The sequence below is a fragment of the Phyllobates terribilis genome, unplaced genomic scaffold (genome assembly GCF_046119375.1).
Source record: "Phyllobates terribilis strain yellow unplaced genomic scaffold, ASM4611937v1 Scaffold_180__1_contigs__length_3869351, whole genome shotgun sequence".
In the NCBI taxonomy this organism is placed as follows: domain Eukaryota; kingdom Metazoa; phylum Chordata; class Amphibia; order Anura; family Dendrobatidae; genus Phyllobates; species Phyllobates terribilis.
In genome coordinates, this window is record NW_027362940.1 from 2,735,001 (window position 1) to 2,747,799 (window position 12,799).

At 49.6% G+C, this 12,799-nt stretch overlaps 1 protein-coding gene across 1 annotated transcript in view; it reads left to right on the forward strand.

Moving 5' to 3' along the window:
• Positions 1 to 10,855, forward strand: part of LOC141212593 (dynein axonemal heavy chain 12-like) — a 22,777-nt gene extending 11,922 nt beyond the window's left edge. Inside the window, exon 11 of the mRNA XM_073664963.1 lies at positions 10,297 to 10,855. The gene's annotated coding sequence lies outside the window, so the exon portion shown is untranslated. The remainder of the gene's footprint in view (positions 1 to 10,296) is intronic.
• Positions 10,856 to 12,799: the final 1,944 nt, after the last annotated feature.

Sequence of the window (12,799 nt, forward strand, 5' to 3'; positions counted from 1 at the left end):
TTTTCTGATTGGTGGAAATTCTAATCAGCATTATGACCTCACAGTGGCCGTGACTCATGTTTCATGGACTGTTCTATCTGGGTGACCTGAAACATGCTGATCTCTGATTGGTTGAAATTCAAGTCATCTTCATGACATCACAATCAAGAAGAATGAATATCCAATTTACTTAATATAAATGACCAGCAATGCTGTTCTCTTAATGGTGGAAATTCAAGTCATCTTCATGACATCACAATCAGCATGTTATTACTGCCGATATGTCCAATTTTTTTCCTAAATTTCCTACGTTTGTCCTAATTTATTAGCACATATATACCACTCATTCCTACAATCAAAGGATCAGGAAACCCCTCTGAAATCAATATCCTACAATTTACCCCAACAGCAAAAAAACAACTATACACAAAATACCAAAAGGTATATCAGATTATTAATGAGCAAATAAAAGACACATAAAAATAATTTTTAGAAATGTGTAGAAAAAATGCTGTAAAGTAAGAACGCTTCAAAAATAGAAATGTTAATGATCTATTTAATCAATTAACAAAATACAAGTGAATGAACAAACGAAAAATCTAGATCCAATCAATATTTGGTGTGACCAACTTTTCACTTTAAAACAGCGTCAATTCTTCTAGGTACACCTGCGCAAAGTCAGGGATTTTGTAATAATGCAGTCAGGTGTCTGGTCATACACCATGGCAAGACTGAGCAAGAATACACAAGGAAGTTATACTACATCAGCAAGGTCTCTAAGGCACAAATTTCAAAGCAGATTGAGGGTTCAAGATGTGTCATTCAAGCACTAGTGAAGAAGCACAAGAAAATGTGCAAGGTTGAGGTCAATAGATGCAGTGGTCGGCCAAGGAAACTTAGTGCAGCAGATGTATGACACATTATGGTTACTTTCCTTCAAAAGCGGAAGATGTCCAGCAGTGCCATCAGCTCAGAACTGGCAGCAACCAGTGGGACTCAGCTTCACTCATCTACTGTTCAGAGAAGACTGGCCAGAAGTGGTCTTCATAGCAGAATTATGGTGAAAAAGCCATATCTTCCACATCAAAACAAGGCCAAGTGACGCTGAGTCACTGCATTAAAACAGAGAAAACGGGGAAGGAGGGGGGGGGATTGGCAAGTTGTGCGCGGTTGAGCCAAAATATGAAAAATGTGGTTGTTACTGTAGGGAGTTTGTTCACTGAAGGGCTGGAGAGCAGAACAATAATGAGTGTCTGTGGTCAATAGTGATGCATAACCACGGTGAAGGGTCCTGTAAGTTTGGGGCTGCATTTCAGCAAATGGAGTTGGGAATTGGGTCAGACCTCATGCTATAACATTTTCCCCCATCATGGGCTCCTCTCTGGCATATTGTCCCTATTCTGGCATAATTTCCCTCATTCTGGTTTAAGACATCGCTGTTTCCTCCGCTGCACCTCCTGCATTCTTCAATATCCAGATCCATATTCCAGTTTGTCTTCTCTTCTGCACTACGTGAGTCCACAATCAACTGAGGAATGCCTACGTCTGCTTACTATCCTTATTTCTGTTTGCATATTACTGTACCTAAGTAAACTTGGACTATCGTTAACGTTTACATACCCTAATAGTAATGAAGGCCGTGCCTTACAGATTAGGTTCTAAGAAGTGTTGTTTGGAATGAACTTACCTTCATAAACTGTTTGCTGTGATCTTTTGCACTTGAGTTTAAAATAGACTTTCACACTACTCTTGTCTCAGTCTCTGCTTTTTTCGCCATTGGACTTCAGGGTATCTACTAACATCGTAACAGGCAGTTCCTTTGAGCTCATGATTCTCATTTGGTCTGACATGCACTGTGAGCTGTGAGGTCTTATATAGACAGGTGTGTGCCTTTCCAAATCAAGTCCTATCAGTTTAATTAAACACAGCTGGACTCCAATGAAAGAGTAGAACCATCTCAAGGAGGATCACAAGGAAATGGACAGCATGTGACTTAAATATGAGCAAAGGGTCTGAATACTTATGACCATGTGATATTTCAGTTTTCCTTTTTTAATAAATTTGCAAAAATTTCTACATTTCTGTTTTTTTTCAGTCAAGATGGGGTGCAGAGTGTACTTTAGTGAGAAAAAAAAATGAACTTTTTAGAATTTACCAAATGGCTGCAATGAAACAAGGAGTGAAAAATGTAAAGGGGTCTGAATACTTTCCGTACCCACTGTATATAGTACTCAATGGGTGTGGCCTGCCTCTGATTGAGAAGTGCTTCTTCCGGCAGTCTGAATAAGGGTCTATCGTTAGGGGTGTGACTAATTTGTTTTCACTTAAGGTGATATATGTCCCGCTTTTAATGAGATTTAATAACATTTGTATTTTAGGGTTTCTATTATAATTCTGGGATTTCCTAATTTGTTTATAGAATTTTTGAATTGCATAACACATAGGATGAGGATAATAGGTTTAGTATATGAGATAGGAAATAGTTATTGATAGAACTAGTGCAGTGGATGGGCACTAGTGTTAATAAAAAGAGGGGCATTTCCTGATAGTGTGCGCCATGTCCCATGATTTGGGAATCTTACAGACCATATTGCACTATCATTAAGTTGCTGTTTTGTTGCTATGCAGTTAGGTTTTCCTTTCTTATAAGTTTGTCCTTTGTCTCTCCCTGTCTCTCTCAGATGTAGCTGTGATGTCAGTAACCCCTCCCTTCTTCTCCATTCTTCTTCCTCATTCACCATTTTCAGCCATGTTAGAAGCTTATGTGCTTCCAGCCCGTTTCTAAAAAAGTCTTTTTACCTGCTGTACATTTGCACATCATCGAGTATTCTGCTAGAAAATAAATCTTCTTCTGAATCTTCAACAATGTGCTTCTTGCAGTCGAGTTAAACTATCTGAAGACATCACTATGTGTGAGTACGGTAAAGAGACAGCCTAGAAACGGTGTCTCACAGCGCCCTATGCTTGCAGCTTAGTCATGGAGTCAGAATAGTGTGAGTTCAGTGAGAGTTAGTGAAGTGCATAGTGAAGGTGAAGTTCAGGTGCGGTGGGCTGCTAGGGGCAGCATGTGTCACTTGTTCCAGGCAGTGGGAGGCATTACTGGGATCCAGAGCAATCGCTCCAGTCACGTCCAGAGCCTAAGGTCTGGTATAGGAGCTGCCGGATACTTTGTGTACTCTGAAGTACAAAGGAAGATGGACAGGGACCTGCATAGATGGAAGTTGAAGGCCAGTCCCGGGTGCACTGCAGAGGTGGACGAGAAATACAGGATGAGCTAGCAACAGGGCTGAAGAGGAGTTATGCTAAGAAGGAGGATAATGTGAATTGCTGTGCCTTATCCTGTCTGTACCCACCTGATGAACTAGAACTGTCAAGTATATGTTTGACTGTTACAAAGAACTTTGTGTCCCCTAAATTGTGTGCGGCGGCTTCTGAGGAAAGAAGCCTGAAGGCAGTGGAGGCCTGCGGCCTACAAGAGAATGTGCTGCACCCCACACCCTAGACCACACTGGGACTGGGACACCCATTGTCTGTAAAGTGCCAGAGCGAAATCAGACAGACGTTCAGTCACGACTACCGCTCTGTGCCACTTTACAAGATGAGTGATAAGGGAACTTCTCGATCAGAAGAGAAGAGGAAATAATGGTCGCTGCCCAAACTGTGACAAGAACAGGACCACAATGTGTGTCACCCTGGCCTGGATGCCACAAATGTATAATAAAGCTGTGTCTGAGAGCAAAGGGGAGGTCCTCTAGTCAAGGGCCATTAGCATGCAATACCTCCTGTCACAGGCCAGTAGGGGGAGCAGGCTGCCCCTATAAAAGCTGGAACTGGGGGCAGGGTTAGAGAGAACTGGACAACCTGTCTCTGGATTGAGAGGTGTCCCAGAGCCGGGACAGACAGTTGTGTTGCAGCCTAAGAGGACGTGTGGCAGTAGGAGAGCCACGAGCCAGCGACAAAAGGCGAAGTGAGTCTGTCCTGGCAGATAAAGAAACTAATCTTCCAGACTTTGGTGTCTGAGGCTGTGAGGATTCCACATCCTACAGCAGATAACCAGTCCGCAGGGGACTGTATGTTCCTTGGCCTAAGAAGCCCGGAGGCTCCGCCATAGCAGAAGGGACCAACAGAGCCGTACCAGGCCGGGAGTAGCAAGGGACCCAAGTTGCAAGCCATACGGGCGAGAGGACACGGTGAGCTCAGGAACGTGGGCTGTTACATTACCAGAAGGGAAATAGCCAGAAGGAGCACAGAGAGCACGGTAGGCCGACACCCTCATCTTGACCAGGGCCAGCTTCCCACTTGCTCTCAGACATCCAGGCCCCCTCCTAGCCGGGCCTGTTTCTAGGTCGTTTTACCTGTTCTAATAAAGACCCTGAACTGTTTAAGAGGCCTCCGTTTCCTGGCTAACGCGGTTGGAATCATCCCCTCCATCATCCATCATACACTGCCCTGGGGCCCTACTCTTCCCGTGGGGAGTTGTACTATTCGGAGCTGCACATTTACATCTGCCCCAGAGGTCTGCACTGCAGCGGCGGTTAGCACTGACCGCAATCCACGGGTGGCGTAGTCGGACATTACTTAAAACTTATAAAGGACTGCCACTGGCCTGACCACCCTAAGCCACGGACCGGGTTGCCACCACTACCCCCATCGTCTCCCTATTGCCCGGCTCCGAGTGTCCCACGGCCCAGGGGGTGAGTCAGCTTTGGCGTAGTCGGCAGGATTGTAACCAACCCGCCACAAACGGGTATTGCGTGCCTGAAAAAGACTGTACACGTACCTGAAGAAGAGTTTTTCCACCACCCGGAGCCGTTTCCCGCCATTTTCAACCGTCTCCCGCCATCTTCCGTTGGTTCCCGCCATCTTCAGCCGTTTTCCCGCCAACGGATGCCATCTTCAGGACGCTGCGCGGGAAGAGGAGGGGCGTGGACGTCCAAACCGCGCGAGACCCGAATCTCCGCCCCACGCACCGACGCTGCGTAAGGTCCTGGAAGGGAGAGAGAGCGACGCTGACGTCATCAGGACGCGACGCAGGTCCTCGTCCGGAGCAGCACCAGCGGAGTCGCGGCCTACAGAAGAGGATCGTCAGAAGGTAGACCACGCTTAACTAGGGGGGAGGAAGATGTCGGACACTGAGGCGCCCACTACCACCAGCACAGCTGCAGCAGCGGTGATGCCATTTTCCCTGCCCTACGTCAATGGAGGGCCTGGTTGCCTAAGTATTCAGGGGAGCCCCATGCCCTAACTGACTTTAAGGAAAGGCTGTACAGTTTGTTCCAAGTTTACCCCCTGACAGAGGAACAGAAGATTAGCATACTGACAGGGCAGTTAACTGGCACAGCCCAGCGGGAGGTAAAGTAATGGCCCGCTGAGGAGAAAAGGACCGTAAAGGACATTCTGGCCCGGCTGCGGGGTACCTTTGATACACGTACCTCCGCTGAAATTAAAATGCGGTTCTACGGATGTAAGCAGCGGGCACAGGACAGCATCAGAGACTATGCCCTAAATTTGCAGGAAGCCTTGAGAGCGATCAAACAAGCTGACCCTGGCAGCGTGCAGGATACGGATAAGCTACTAACAGAACAGTTCATAGAAGGTCTGCTGTCTAGCGCCCACAGGACCCAGCTGCGCCTCATGTTCTTTCAGAACCCTGATCTGACCTTTGCCCAATTCAAGGACAGGGCCATAAGGGTGCTCCGTGAACCCGCAACAAGTGGCGCTATAAACCCCCGGCGCCCTGCTCTCACCTACCACCAGAAGGCGGCGCCCTCCTCTGTGGGGGACGATGCACAGGCCCTGAACCAAGCCCCGTCGAAAGATCTGCATCACCAAGTCCAGGAGCTGACCAGGAGCGTTGCGGCATTGACCAGGACCGTCCAGGCGTTACAAGTGGACCCGTCAAGACCCATCGAGTTGGCTTCAAGTCCGGAGAATGTCCCGTGGCGTCGACAGAGGAGGACCCCGTCGTTCCGAGGGAGGCCCACAGATCGCTACGCAGAGGATGGACAGCCCATTTGCCGTCGATGCAACCAGCCCGGACACATTTCCAGGTACTGTAATTTAAACGGGTCCAACCTGGGGCAGAGAGCCAACCCCCAGGCATAAGATCACCAGGCCCTTATAATTGGCGTGATAAGTACGTTGGGGGGGGCGCCCGGTTTTACCCGTGGTGCTGAACGGTATCCCCATGAGCGCCTTGCTGGATACCGGGTCGCAAGTAACTACTATCCCTTATGTACTTTTTAAGCAGTATTGGACTGATGCTGATATAACACGGTACCCAGACAGTGACTTGAGCATCATCGCCAGTAATGGCTTGCCCGTGCCGCAGATGGGGTTCAAGGAAATGACCATTAAAATTGGTAAAGTTGAACTACCGGCACAGGGAGTGATTATTGTGGACATTGACCGTCGTGAAAGTCACCCTAAAATAACTGTGGGTACTAACGTGATTGAAAATTGTCTTTCAGAGGTAATTGTAATTCTACAACAGGTGGCAGTGAATGCTAGTTCCAGCCAACAGAGAGTCCTCAACAAGGAGATAAAAGCCCTGATGAGACGGCAGCAGGTAGAACTGTCTGGTGGTGAGATCGGTAGCGTAAGACTGAGTGACCCATTCCCCATTTCCATGCCTCCCAAAAGTGAAATGATGATCTGGTGTCGGACTGCAATCGGGTTGAGAGGTAGAGACTACCAAGCCATGGTAGAACCCGTGTACTCAGACAGCAGGCCCACCATTTTGACAGCCTGGGGGGTGGTTGATGTCCGTCATGGGAGGGTGCCCGTTCACATTCTCAACATTGGGGAGAGGGAGGTACACTTACCCAGGTACGCTACACTTGCCAAACTGTTTGCTGTTGAGCACAAAGCTATCAGGGCCGTGGAACCTTTGCCTCCCTCTCCACAGGCGGAGAGTAATGGCTCCCAGAAACAAAAGGAGGACTGGTGCCAGAAACTCCATGTGGGTGCTGACTCCACTCCCCTGCACCAAAAACAAGGAGTCTACCGGGTGGTACAGGAGTACGAGAGAGCCTTTAGTAAGCACCCGCTAGACTTCGGCAGAGTAAAAGGGATAGAACACCACATCCCCACAGGGAGCCACCCACCAATAAAAGAGAGACACAGGCCTGTACCCCCTGCACATTATCAGAACGCCAAAGGTATGCTGCGGGAAATGAAAGAAGCTGGGGACATTAGAGATAGCTGTAGCCCCTGGGCAGCCCCCCTGGTTCTGGTAAAAAAGAAAGACGGCACCATGAGAATGTGCGTGGACTATAGACAAATCAACCGTATCACCCACAAAGACGCATATCCGCTGCCTAGAATAGAAGAGTCTTTAGCCGCACTAAAATCAGCTAACTTCTTTTCTACTTTGGACCTTACTAGCGGGTACTGGCAGGTTCCTGTGGCAGAGGCTGACAAGGAGAAGACCGCCTTCACCACCCCGATGGGACTGAGCGAGTTCAACTGTATGCCCTTCGGGCTCTGGAACGCACCAGGGACCTTCCAGAGGCTGATGGAATGCTGTCTAGGGCACCGAAACTTCGAGACTGTCCTCCTTTACCTGGACGACGTGATCGTCTATTCGAAGACTTACGAGCACCATCTAAAGCACCTGGCCGAGGTGTTCGAAGCCCTGGCAGGCTATGGCCTGAAGGTGAAACCATCAAAGTGTCACCTGTTGAAACCGAAGGTCCAGTACCTAGGGCACGTGGTAAGTGCGGAAGGAGTAGCCCCCGACCCTGAGAAGGTCACGGCAATCAAGAGCTGGCCAAGCCCTTCGAACATCAAGGAAGTGAGGCAATTCCTCTGGTTGGTAGGCTACTACCGAAGGTTCATCCCCGGGTTCACTAAGATGGCAGCTCCTATGCAGGACTTCCTGATAGGACAGTCTAAGTCCAGAAGCCAAAAGCCACCCTTCAAGTGGGATAAACCGGAAGAGGAGTCCTTCCGTCAGTTGAAGATGGCCCTCACAGGGGATGAGATCCTGGCCTACCCTGATTATGGCCAGCCTTTTATTCTCCACACAGACGCCAGTAATGTGGGACTGGGAGCCGTACTGTCACAAAACCAACAGGGCAGAGAAAGAGTGATCGCGTACGCCAGTCGGAAGCTGAGGCCCACCGAGAGGAACCCGGAGAATTACAGCTCCTTCAAGCTAGAATTCTTGGCGGTGGTGTGGGCCCTAACGGAACGCTTCAAGCATTACCTGACCTCCGCAAAGTTCACTGTGTACACGGACAACAACCCGTTAACACACCTAGACAGTGCAAGACTTGGTGCCCTGGAACAGCGGTGGATGGCCCGTCTCTCCAATTATGACTTCGTGATCAAGTACCGGGCAGGCAAAACCAATGCCAACGCTGATGCCCTATCGAGAATGCCTCACTTACCTGAAGGTGACGAAGACCCAGAAGAGCTGGAGGAGGTAGAACTCCCCGCGTTTCACCGGTATGGGGCCGCTCAATACTCCCACCGCGTGAAGGAGGAAGATTTAACAACCGTTATGATCAATCCCCTACCTCACCACAGCTGGGCCGAGACCCAAGATAGTGACCCTGCAATCCGCCTGGTGAAAGATCTGCTGACCCAGGAAGATGCCCGCTTAGATCCGGATGCTCCAGAGGAAGCCAAGCAGCTATGGAAAGAGAAGAGCAAGCTGTTCCTCTATGAAGGCAAGCTGTACAGAAGACTTGTCAACCACCGGACACAAGAGCTGACCTGGCAAGTCGTGGTCCCAAGGCGGGATGCAGCTATGGTCCTGCGGGCTTACCATGACAGAGCGGGGCACTTCGGTTGGAAGAAACTGGAGTTCCTGCTAAGAGGACGGCTCTTTTGGGTCGGCATGAGAGGGGCTGTAGAGAAGTGGTGCAGGGACTGTGGCCCTTGTAACTTAAGGAGAAAAGACCGCACCAGCCAGAAGACACCCTTGAAGCCCATCGTCACCCAGCAGCCTCTTGAGCTGGTAGCTCTGGACCACGTCAAATTGGCTCCAAGCCGGTCAGGATACATCTACGCCCTGACAATCGTGGACCACTATTCCCGTTTTCTAGTGGTGGTCCCGGTAAAAGACTTGACAGCCCAAACGGCGGCCAGAGCCTTCCAGCAATACTTCTGCCGTCCACACGGGTATCCGGAACAGGTCCTGACGGACCAGGGTCCAGCGTTCGGAGCTGAAATCTTGCAAGAGTTCTGCAACCTCTATGGCTGTAAGAAGATTCGGACAACGCCTTACCGCCCACAAACCAATGGGATGTGTGATTAAATGAACAATATAGTCATTGATCTCCTGAAGACGTTGCCCCTGGAGGAATGCAGCCTGTGGCCAGAAAAACTGCCGGACCTGATAGACTTATACAACCATATCCCGGTGAACGCTACAAACTGCACCCCGGCTTACCTGATGCGAGCCAGACCAGGTAAGCTGCCCCTAGATCTGGAGATGGGAGTCCTAACACCTGAGGACACCTCCCTGGATGCGGACTGGGATTCGGAGAGGCGACTGCAGTACAAGAATGTACAGGAGAGTGTGGAGAAGAGCCTGGCCCAGGTGAGAGAAAGGCAAGAAAGACTCTTCAACCAACACGCCCCTGCTGGTCCCCTAGAACCTGGTGAGCAGGTCCTGAAGCGAAAGAGAAGGCTACATAAGATGGACGACCAGTGGGAAAGGGAACCCTACACCGTACTGCAGTCTGATCATGACAACTCGAAGGTGTGCGTGATCACCAAGGATGGAGGAGAAACCACTAGTACCGTCTCCAGAGACCACCTAAAAAGGTGCCCCGAACAACTCCGTAGTGCAGAAGAGGATCAAAGTGACCTTGAACCCGCAGAGGACAAGGAAGAAATGATCAGCACCGTTCTCTGAGAGTTCCCTCAGTCCTGGACTCGAATAAACGATGCCATAGTGGTACCCGTCCTGCATTTCCTGCAACCGGCTCAGCAACAACCTACACCAGAGCCGGAAGGTGAAGAAGAGCAAGCAGTTCCAGAGGCAGAAGAGCCTGTACCAGCAGCCCAGGAGAATCAACCCTCTGCTGACAGTGAGCCTGCCATGCCTGCGATGAGCCAAAGGACCCGTAGACAGCTGCCTGCCCTACCTGTACACCAAGCTGGTAGCTCTACCCCTAACGCTAGTGAAGAAAACCAGGTTGGTCCACCACCAGACAGTGGGTTACGCAGGTCAACCAGAAGCACAAAGGGGCAGATACCCGCTCGCTGGAGAATATAGGGTGCACTAAAACTGTAAATAACCCTGTTGCCAAGTGTTGAAATGTTTGCAAATTTACATGCATGATTAGTAATTGTGTATTTCAGTTTCTTACAGTTACCGTACGGACTCAAAGGTTATGGACTTTTAATAACCGGGACTTTGTATGGACTGCGTTCGGAGCCTGACCAAGGAATGAACTAAGACTGTAAAGGACTTGGGGCTAGGACAGACCCCCACCTGGTTAAGGCTCCCCGTTGTGTTGGTGAAAATGGACACCCGGTCACAGACCACACTGTGACCTTAAGAACTCAATCTGTGCGTCACTTGCCTGATAATGTTTTATGGTCATGCATATGATCTTTGTTTATTGTTTAGTCCCGGAGTACAAAATTTTACTAGGGGGGAATGTGTCACCCTGGCCTGGATAACACAAATGTATAATAAAGCTGTGTCTGAGAGCAAGGGGGAGGTCCTCTAGTCAAGGGCCATTAGCATGCAATACCTCCTGTCACAGGCCAGTAGGGGGAGCAGGCTGCCCCTATAAAAGCTGGAACTGGGGGCAGGGTTAGAGAGAACTGGACAACCTGTCTCTGGATTGAGAGGTGTCCCAGAGCAGGGACAGACAGTTGTGTTGCAGCCTAAGAGGACGTGTGGCAGTAGGAGAGCCATGAGCCAGCGACAAAAGGCGAAGTGAGTCTGTCCTGGCAGATAAAGAAACTAATCTTCCAGACTTTGGTGTCTGAGGCTGTGAGGATTCCACATCCTACAGCAGATAACCAGTCCGCAGGGGACTGTATGTTCCTTGGCCTAAGAAGCCCGGAGGCTCCGCCACAGCAGAAGGGACCAGCAGAGCCGTACCAGGCCGGGAGTAGCAAGGGACCCAAGTTGCAAGCCATAAGGGCGAGAGGACACGGTGAGCTCAGAAATGTGGGCTGTTACATTACCAGAAGGGAAATAGCCAGAAGGAGCACAGAGAGCACGGTAGGCCGACACCCTCACTCTGACCAGGGCCAGCTTCCCACTTGCTCTCAGACATCCAGGCCCCCTCCTAGCCGGGCCTGTTTCTGGGTCGTTTTACCTGTTCTAATAAAGACCCTGAACTGTTTAAGAGGCCTCCGTTTCCTGGCTAATGCGGTTGGAATCATCTCCTCCATCATCCATCATACACTACCCTGGGGCCCTACTCTTCCCGTGGGGAGTTGTACTATTCGGAGCTGCACATTTACATCTGCCCCAGAGGTCTGCACTGCAGCGGCGGTTAGCACTGACCGCAATCCACGGGTGGCGTAGTCGGACATTACTTAAAACTTATAAAGGACTGCCACTGGCCTGACCACCCTGAGCCACGGACCGGGTTGCCACCACTACCCCCATCTTCTCCCTATTGCCCGGCTCCGAGTGCCCGAGAGCAAATACATTAAATCACTAGCAGACAGTGCAGTTATCAAACAATAAAAAATAGACAGGATTCAAATGCAAGCAACATAATGTCAGAACTGATATACACATTAAGTGACTAGATTCCCTGGATAGCTAAATTCGCTGCTGAGGCCAGAACATGGGCTGCCCAGCACTATTTAAGTGCAACCCATGAAGATAGACACTCTAATTTACAAGGCCATAACATATAGGTGCATCTCACAAAATTAGAATATCATCAAAAAGTTAATTTATTTCAGTTCTTCAATGCAAAAAGTGAACCTCATATATTATATAGAGTCATTGCAAACACAGTGATCTATTTCAAGTGTTTATTTCTGTTAATGTCGATGATTATGGCTTACAGCCAATGAAAACACAAAAGTCATTAACTCAGTAAATTAAAATAATTAACAAAAAACACCTGCAAAGACTTCCTAAGCATTTAAAAAGGTCCCTTAGTCTGTTTCAGTAGGCTCCACAATCATGGTGAAGACTGCTGACTTGACAGATGTCCAGAAGGCAGTCATTGACACACTCCACAAGGTCCCAGAGTTCCAATTTTCATTTGAAATCAAGGTCCCAGAGTCTGGAAGAAGAGTGGAGAGGCCACGATCCAAGCTGCTTGAGGTCTAGTGTGAAGTTTCCACAATCAGTGATGGTTTGGGGAGCCATGTCATGTGCTGGTGTAGGTCCACTGTGTTTTTTCAACACCAAAGTCAGCGCAGCCGTCTACCAGGAAATTTTAGAGCATTTCATGCTTCCCTCCGCCACAGTATCATAGCTACCAGGGCGGCAAAGGGGCGGTGGCCCCGGGCCCCTCGCTCTTAGGGGGCCCATCCAGGGCTACGCCAGTGTAACTGTATCTGGTATGCCCCTGGTGCCAGCATCGGGCCCCACCGCCCGTCACCGCCGCAAGTTTACTGATGAGAGAGGGAGGGCGGATCTCTCTCCCATTAGTCCCTTCTGTGACTGACGTCTCTGGCATCATCACTTGGCGCCCGGCCCGCTGTGCTGAAGATGTGTGCGGGCTGGGTGCTCTGAGCAGCGAGGGAACCAGGAGGAGAGGTGAGTACCGTTTATTTATTTTTTGCCGGGTGGGGGGCGGCATTATATTACAGACTCTGCCTATGGGAAGGGGGAGGTGCATTATACTACAGACTCTGCCTATGGGGGGCATTATACTAC